Here is an 8,219-nt window from a genome sequence, read left to right on the forward strand (position 1 = left end):
GAGGTGTGTAGATAGAGTAAACGCAAGCAGAATTTTTTCCACTGAGGCTAATAGGTATCTGTCAGTCTCATGAGACCATGGATTTGCGCCAAGGATGTTTTTTTTTCCACGGCGCAGTCCTGGGCAGGCTTGTATGGGAGACCAGCAGTTCCCAAGCTGCAGGCCTTTCCCTCTCCACGCCACCGATGTTGTCCAAGGGAAGGGCACTAGGACCCAAGCAGCTTGGCACCGGTGACGTCGCAGAGCAATGTGTTGTTAAGTGCCTTGCTCAAGGACATAAACACGCCGCCTCAGCTGAGGCTCAGGTTACTAGTCCGATGCCTTGTCCACCAGGCCACGCGCCAACACTGAGGCTAGGGGAGAGAAAAAAATCAGAGTTCATAGGTTAACGGTGAAGAGGGAAATGTTTAAAGGGGGGCTTCTTCATGCAGAAATCGGTGGGAGTGTGGAATGAGCTGCCAGATGAAGTGGTGAATGCGGGCTCACTTTTGATATTTAAGAAAAAATTGAGCAGGTATATGGAAGAGAGGGGTTTGGAGGGATATGGTCCAATTGCAGGACAGTGGGACTAGGCAGAAAAATGATTCGGCACAACCAAGAAGGGCCAAAAAACCTGTTTCTGTGCTGTAATGTTCTATTGTTCTATCTGGTTGTCTCTGAGAGAGGTTATATCTAAACAAACCCCAGTGGGCTTCGTAGTCGCCCTGGATTTTTACGTAAAATAGCAATTAATATTGCTATTATCGCTATTCTTTCGCTTGACTTTGCACAGTTTGTTTTGTTACACATATTGAGTGTTTTGGCCGTCAGTGCGGTCCTTCATGGATTTTATTCTGTTTCTTTGATGCCCGTAGGAAAGTGAAACTCATTGCACATTGTGATATATGTATGTGATATATGCTGTGATGCAAAATTTACTTTCTGCTCTGAACTTTGAACCAATTGGGCCGAAGGATATTTTCCGTGCTATTCGATTTAAAATATTTGCATTGCAAAACAAGGAAGACTGGCCTGTTAAACCACAAAAAGTGAATATAATCCGGTCCGGAATGATTAATCCGATATTCCCAAATCCAGAAAGGTGTTAGACACACGTTACTGAGCTCCACGGCAGATGTGCGCTTAAGAACGACGATGTAAAATGCCGTTTCGATATAAAGACCAACAACGTGTTTGAATGGCCCCGATGTCATTCTGTCCAAACAACAACCACGGCTGAGAAGCTGACACAGACATTCCTCACTGAGGCCACTTTCTCATCAAACACCGCAGCCCGAATCCCATGTAATGTGACCCGTTGTTCAGTTCTATGTTGTGACTAAAACAAAATCTTTATCTTAATTGCTTCTTTCGCATACTCCCAAACAGTTCACGCTTTGGTCGCTCAGTAAAATTACAGTGATTGCATTATAAAAACAGCACGTGAAAAACAGAGTATTTGTCAGGAGTGGGGTTCGAACCCACGCGTTGGAGACCAGAACACTCGCGTTTACTAGGAAGCGACTTACTCGCCTTAGGTCTGGCGCCTCAGACCACTCGGCCACCCTGACAGCCCCTGCAGTACTGTCTCCACATGCCAGATAAACAGCTGTATTTCGGAATAGTCTGAATGACAACTTTGATGAGAGGGTATACATACAAAAACACTCTATATCCTGGGATTTTAAATGAATATGGACGGGATGCATTTTCTCAGATTGCCGAGCATGTGCGGAATCAGAGCGTACAGCATCACAGCACTGGAATTGTGCTGCACTCCGTTCAGGCCATCCTCCAGAGAAAGGATGACGCGGATTCGGAGAGTGTGCAGAAGAGCATCACCAAGATGCTACCTGAATTAGACGGTTTGTGCAATAACGAGAATTTAGTAAAACTTGTTTTTTTTTTCTCTGGAGCATCGGAGGTGAGGGGGAATCTGATACACGTTTCTTAGATTTTCAGGCAAAGATAATGGTAGAGCACGCAAAAGTTATCTCCATTCCAGGGTTTACATGTCTTTAAACGATCCCCTCTTAGGGCATACATTTCAAGTAAGAGGGGACCGTTTTAAACAAGATATGCCAACACACTATCCCGCTATATCGGCAAGACCAAGGACTGATTGTTGTCTTCAGCAGAGGGAAAACCAAAGGTTCTCGAGCTAGTTCTCTTTGGAGGATCAGAGGCAGGACGCATCTTTAACTTTAAATTGTTGGAATGACTATTTCCTCTGCTTTCTTAGGAGACTGCAGAGATTCAGCATGACATGAAAAACCTTGATGTGCTTCTATAGATGTGTCGTAGAGAGTATACTGTCTGTCTGCATCAAGACGTGGTACGGAAATACCATACCTTTGAAGGAAAATCTTTAAAACGTTAGTGAATTCGGCCCAGTTCATCACGGGAAATGCACTCCCAAACATTAAGCAGATCCACATAAAAAGATGTAATCGGAAAACAGCATCCACCGTCAGAGGTCGTCAGCATCCTGCCATGCTCTTTTTGCGCTGCTGCCATCGGGTAGATGGCACAAGAGCCTCAGAACTCGCACCACCACCAGTTACTATCCCATCAGCAATCCGACCTTTCATCAACAGGTGATAATGTACGCTCACATGCCCATCCATTAAATAATCTGACAACCAATGATTTCACTTCAGAAACTTTTCTATATTGATAGCTGAGTTTGCCAGGAGGAGCTCAGCAGACCAGGCAGCATCTGTGGAAAAGCGTAAGCAGTCGGCGTTTCTGGCCGAGATCCTTCAATGTGAACTTTTTTTCTGAATAAATCACTTACCTAAAGTCAGGTGTACGGTGATCTATTGTAATGCGATGAACAGTGTCAAAAACATAATCTTATCCTCCAACAGTTTTTCTAATCCACCTCAACAACCCAGGTTTTGTTTACAGAAATAACGTCGCCCCGATTGAACGCTTAAAGACAAATTTTGTCAGGAGTGGGATTCGAACCCACGACCCCAGATGGAGACCAGAACACTCCCGTTTGTCGGAAGGACTTTCATTCCTTGAGTCTGGCGCCTTAGACCACTCGGCCACCCTGACAACTTTTGATGTGTGTTTGAGAACGGAATAAATGCTTGATTTGTAAGAAACGTCATATCCACACAAACATATATACCGTCCTGTCAATCGGAAATGAAAGCGAGAGTGTTACAGTTTGCTCAGGTTAGGCAGCTTCTGTGGAGAGTGAAGCTGTAAAATTTTACAATTCGAAGACTCGTGAGACGCGTTTCCTCAAGAATTTGGGAAGGACGTTTGTTGAGATGGATGAGAACGCTTGGAAGACTCATCGCTTTCACATTTAAGGAAGCGGAGATATAAACGTTTATAGACAGGACTGAATCTAAAAACTGGGTGGGAGTTGATCGCAACAATGTCAACAGAAACTGAACGCAGAAGGTTCAATTATAGCCGGGAACGCTGCTTTACAGATGGATGTTGGTAAGTAGACTAAAAGGCCCAATAATCTCATGATTTTAGAATATAGTGAAGATGTGACAAGGTTCACAAGAAAATGAGACATCGTGCGGAAAGGCCGTTCGGTCTCCTGTGTCTGTTTCATCTTTCCATCATGGATGAGTTATGACAGTCAGAATGTTGTTCAGGCTTGTAGGTCAATGTTTAATCTGAGAGAGGAGACGGAAACAGGGTCTTTTGGACGTTAGAGCAGCGGCCTTTCTGAGAGATGAGACGATTAACAGAACGTAATTCGCTCAGGTTCACAGATCCAGTGTTAAAGGCACAGAACACATTACAGTAAGACAGGGACAAGCAGGCGGCCACCGTCTAAGTAAAAGGCTCCTCGCGGGATGTGGAAGGCGGCGATACCTACGGAGTTCCTGATGACGACAACTACGAGAAGTGCACACAGCTGCCGCTTGTAACAATCCGCCCTATGGCGTGATGGACTAGGACAAACAGAGTGGTAGATACACCCACGGTGCAGGACACAGGGAACTGTGGGACAGTCAGGAAGGGGAAAGGATTTAAAGAGGCAGTGCAGACTATCCCTATGGCCATCACAATCAGAAACATCTGGATGCGGTTTGTGGTTGGATGACCTGGTAGGGAAAAGCCACAGCGGTCGGACCTCTGGCACTGAGTCTGGTTTTCTGACTCAAAAGGGAAGGGGAAGACAGATTCCTGGATGGTATGTTACCTGCCGGGTGCCGGGGTCCGGGACAACTTGGATCAAATCTTGAATATTTTTCAGCAGGAGCGTGAGCAGGCAGCGGTTGTGGTACCAATGACATCGGAGTGACGACTTTATGCAATGGAGATTCAGAGAGTTAGGTGCTGAGGTGGAGGGCAGGATCTTCGGGGTTGTGACAGCGACACGTGTCGCGTCCTAATGAGGCGAGAAATGGAAATATGATTCAGATTAACACGTGGCTAAGGGTTTGGTATAGGAGACAGGCCATACGATTTTTCGAGTACTGATCTCTTTTCCATGGAAGCTGAGACCTGTAGATAAAGACGGTTTGTGTGTGAACTGGAAGTGTAGTAATATCGTGTCGGAAAGTTAGCTAGAGCTGCATGATGAAGCTTAAACTACATTTACAGGGTAATTGGAACCAGGGTGCCAGAACAGCTGGTGCGGAAATTGTGCAGACATGTTGATAAGATCTCACACAACGTCAGGAATGCAATCATTGAGCAAGGTCCAACTGGTGGCCTGAGGTGCGTATATTTCAGTGGTAGAGGTATCTGAGAATAAGCCGATGAACTCACTGCTTAGATCAAAACCTGGAATCATGGTATCTTAGCCGATAATGAGACTGGGTTGCAGGAGAGTCTGGTCTGGCAGTTCAGTATTTCAGAGTTCCTTTGCTTCAAAAGTGATAGAGCGGGATGGACTAAAGGAAGGGAGTAGAGTTAATAGTCAGGGAAAATTCTCGGCTGTCTTCCGTCAGTGCAGATGCTGAATTCGACTAATCCAGGTTCCTTTCCTTCGCGGGGTCGTTTAACGCGCTCAAAGGCACGGACAGACGCTCAATTGGTGAAACCGTGAACAAGGAAAGGTATGATCACGTTAATGGGGAAAGATTACTGACCACCCAATGGTCAAGAGTATTTAGACGGCCAACTTTGAGGAGATATCGCAAACAATTGCAAAGGCATTACGGTTGTTAGAGTAGGTGTTTTTAACATTCCTCCCGTTGACTGTTAATTCCACACTTGTAAAGGACAAGATGGGTAGGAGATCGTCCAACATGTTCAGGATAGTTTTTATCGTGCGCTGACGGCCCAACGAGAGCGTGCGCGATACTTGAACTGCTATGATGAAATAAATGAAACAGGATAAGCGAAAGAAGCTTTATTTAACGAACACTTTGTATATCGTGATCACAATGCCATTGGTTTCAATATAAATATGGGAAAAAAGATCGTTCTAGTCCGTGCGTTGAGATTTTTCATTGGGGAAGGTCAATTTGGACGGTATTGAAAAACATTTAGCTATTGTCGATTGAGGCAGGATGTTTTCTGGTAAGAGGGACGCGTTCAGAAATGAAAATCGGAGCGCAGAAAGCTCGTATGGGCCTATCAGAAATAAAAATAGAGACAACAAGAGTAAATAACCTTTGTTTTCAAGAGTAATGGTGTTTTGGCACATCGCTCCCGATGCCGGCGGAGACGGGCGAGGTCCCTCACTATGATTTGGCTGCTGTTTTCACTAAAGACACGTAGACCTCTGGGGGAGAGTTTGTGGTGTAGAGGACACTAAATGAGCCTAATTCGGCCGGATTGTTATGTCTTCAAGTCATTCCAACAGATTTTTGAGGCCAAATTTTCTCTTGACGGAACCATGCTGTCTCTGGTCTACTTCATCATGTGTCTGAGACTTCATCCTTAATGATTGACTCCAACACCTTCTCATCCGCTGTGGTCAGACTGACCAGCTTAGAATCTTCCTGTCTTCTGACTCTCCATGCTTGAAATGTGAAGTGATATTTCCAATTTTCCAGTCCTCCGGAAAAATTCTAGAACCGAGTGGTTGTTGCAAGATCATCACTAATACCCCACCATGTCTTCAGCCAGCGCTTTTTAAACTCTGGGGTGTGCAGCATCTGGTCGTTCCAGTCTACCTTCGGACACTTGAGTTAGTCACTTACCATCTCTCCGGTCATGGTAACTTCACACACTTCATACCCCTGACACCTGTAACTTCCATCACGCGGCTGGTGCTTTCCAGACTGAAGACTGATGCAATATACTATTTAGTTCGTCCGGTATTTCAAGGTCCCACAGCGCTACATCTCCAGCATCGCTGCCAACGATCTCGCTACTTTTGATACTTTATGTATCAGAAGAAATTTTTGGTAACTTTACTAATATTATTAGTCAGCTTACTTTCGTACTCTATTTTTACCTTCATAATGCCTTTCCAGTACTCCAAATTCCAACTAATATTGCTCAATTGTACTTTTTATTACTCAATTGCTCTTTTGCTTTTTTATATTGGTTTTGAAATCTCGTATTAAGACTTTAAGATATAAGAAAGAAGTAGGCCCTATTCAGTCTGCTTCGCCAGTCAATCATGGACTGATCCCAAACATCCATCATTCTCACGATCCTGTCTCTTCACCCCATAACCTTTGAGGCCCTGGCTAATCAAGAACCCATCCAACCCTGACATAAATACACCGAGTGGCCTGGACTCCACAGACGCTCGTGGCAACAAATTCAACAGATTTACCACCCTCTGACTAAACAAATTTCTCCTCATCTCAGTTCTAAATGGACGTCCTTCAATCCTGAAGTCGTGTACTCTTGTCCTAGAATCCCCTACAATGGGAAATAACTTCGCCATTTCTGATTTGTTTAGACATTTTAACATTCGGAATGTATATGATATCCGGCTCAATCTCCTGAACTCCATGGAATACAACCCAAGAGCTGCAAAATGTTCCTCATACGGTAACCCTTTCATTTCTCGAATCATTAAGGTGAATCTTCACTGAACCATCTCCAACAGCAGTATACCTTTTCTAAAATAAGAGCCTCAAATTGCACACAATACTCTACTGTGGTATCACGAGTGCCTTATAGAGCCTCAACATCACATCCCTGCTCTTATATACTATAGATCGAGAAAGTAATGCCAACAGTGCATTCGACTTCCTCAGAAACGTTTCAACTTGGAGGCTAACCTTCAGGGTATCTTGCCCAAGAACCCCCAAGTCCCTTTGATCTCTGTATTTTGGATTATCTCTCCATCCAAATAATTGAATGCACGTTTACCTTTTCCTTCAAAATGCATGGCCATACAATTTCCAACATTGTATTTCATTTTCCACTTCTTTGCCTGTTCTCCTAAAAGATCTAAGTCGCTCTGCAAGCTCTCTGTTTCCTCGACACTTCCCGCTCCTCACTTAAGCTGCACCGGTGAAACACTACTGGTAACCGGCACCCAGACCAGTCGCGCAGGAGTTTACTTTCAGAAATCTATACAGGCTTTGTCCTGTCTTGTCATGTGCCTGCAGGTACTCCGTAATCTCATCCCTAACATCGATTCCGACAACTTCCCAACCACTGATAACTGGCTAACAGGCCTTTTTAAATAGTGAAATAACGTTTGCAATTTTTCTGTCATCCGGTACGCCAGAATCTATGGATTCTTGAAAGATTATTGTTAATGCCTCCACAATCTGTAGAATTAAAAATGTGGGGGTATAGCTCAGTGGTAAAGCATCTGACTGCAGATCAAGAGGTCCCTGGTTCAAATCCAGGTGCCCCGTTCAAAAATAAACAAAAGTGACCACAGCGATGATATAGAATGTAATTTCATTTATTGAAGATTAATTGCGCTAATGTGAGGTGCTAAATTTTGATTGGACTGATCAAAATAGGCCACACATGGTAAATGGTAGGACACTGAGGAATGCAGTAGAACAAAGTGATCTAGGAATAATGATGCATAGTTCCCTGAAGGTGGCATTTCATGTGGATAGGTTGGTGAAGAAAGCTTTTTCTATGCTGGCCTTTATAAATTGGAGAATTGAGCATATTGAGAATTGAGATGTAATGTTAAAATTGTACAAGACATTGGTGAGGCCAAATTTGGAGTATTGTGTACAGTTCTGGTCACCGAATTATAGGAAAGATGTCAACAAAATAGAGAGAGTACAAAGGGGATTTACTAGAATGTTAGCTGGGTTTCAGCGCCTAAGTTACCGAGAAAGGTTGAACAAGTTAGGTCTTTATTTGTTGAAGCGTAG

General features: G+C 44.0%; 2 non-coding genes across 2 annotated transcripts; one reads left to right on the forward strand and one right to left on the reverse strand.

Moving 5' to 3' along the window:
- Window positions 1-2,928: 2,928 nt before the first annotated feature.
- trnal-caa (transfer RNA leucine (anticodon CAA)) lies at window positions 2,929-3,042 on the reverse strand. Its single transcript has 2 exons — window positions 3,005-3,042; window positions 2,929-2,963 (listed from the first exon to the last, which is right to left on the reverse strand). It is a non-coding gene; the product is annotated as a tRNA-Leu (tRNA).
- A 4,625-nt stretch (window positions 3,043-7,667) lies between these two features.
- Window positions 7,668-7,742, forward strand: trnac-gca (transfer RNA cysteine (anticodon GCA)). Its single transcript has one exon. It is a non-coding gene; the product is annotated as a tRNA-Cys (tRNA).
- Window positions 7,743-8,219: the final 477 nt, after the last annotated feature.

The sequence above is a fragment of the Hemitrygon akajei genome, unplaced genomic scaffold (genome assembly GCF_048418815.1).
Source record: "Hemitrygon akajei unplaced genomic scaffold, sHemAka1.3 Scf000178, whole genome shotgun sequence".
In the NCBI taxonomy this organism is placed as follows: domain Eukaryota; kingdom Metazoa; phylum Chordata; class Chondrichthyes; order Myliobatiformes; family Dasyatidae; genus Hemitrygon; species Hemitrygon akajei.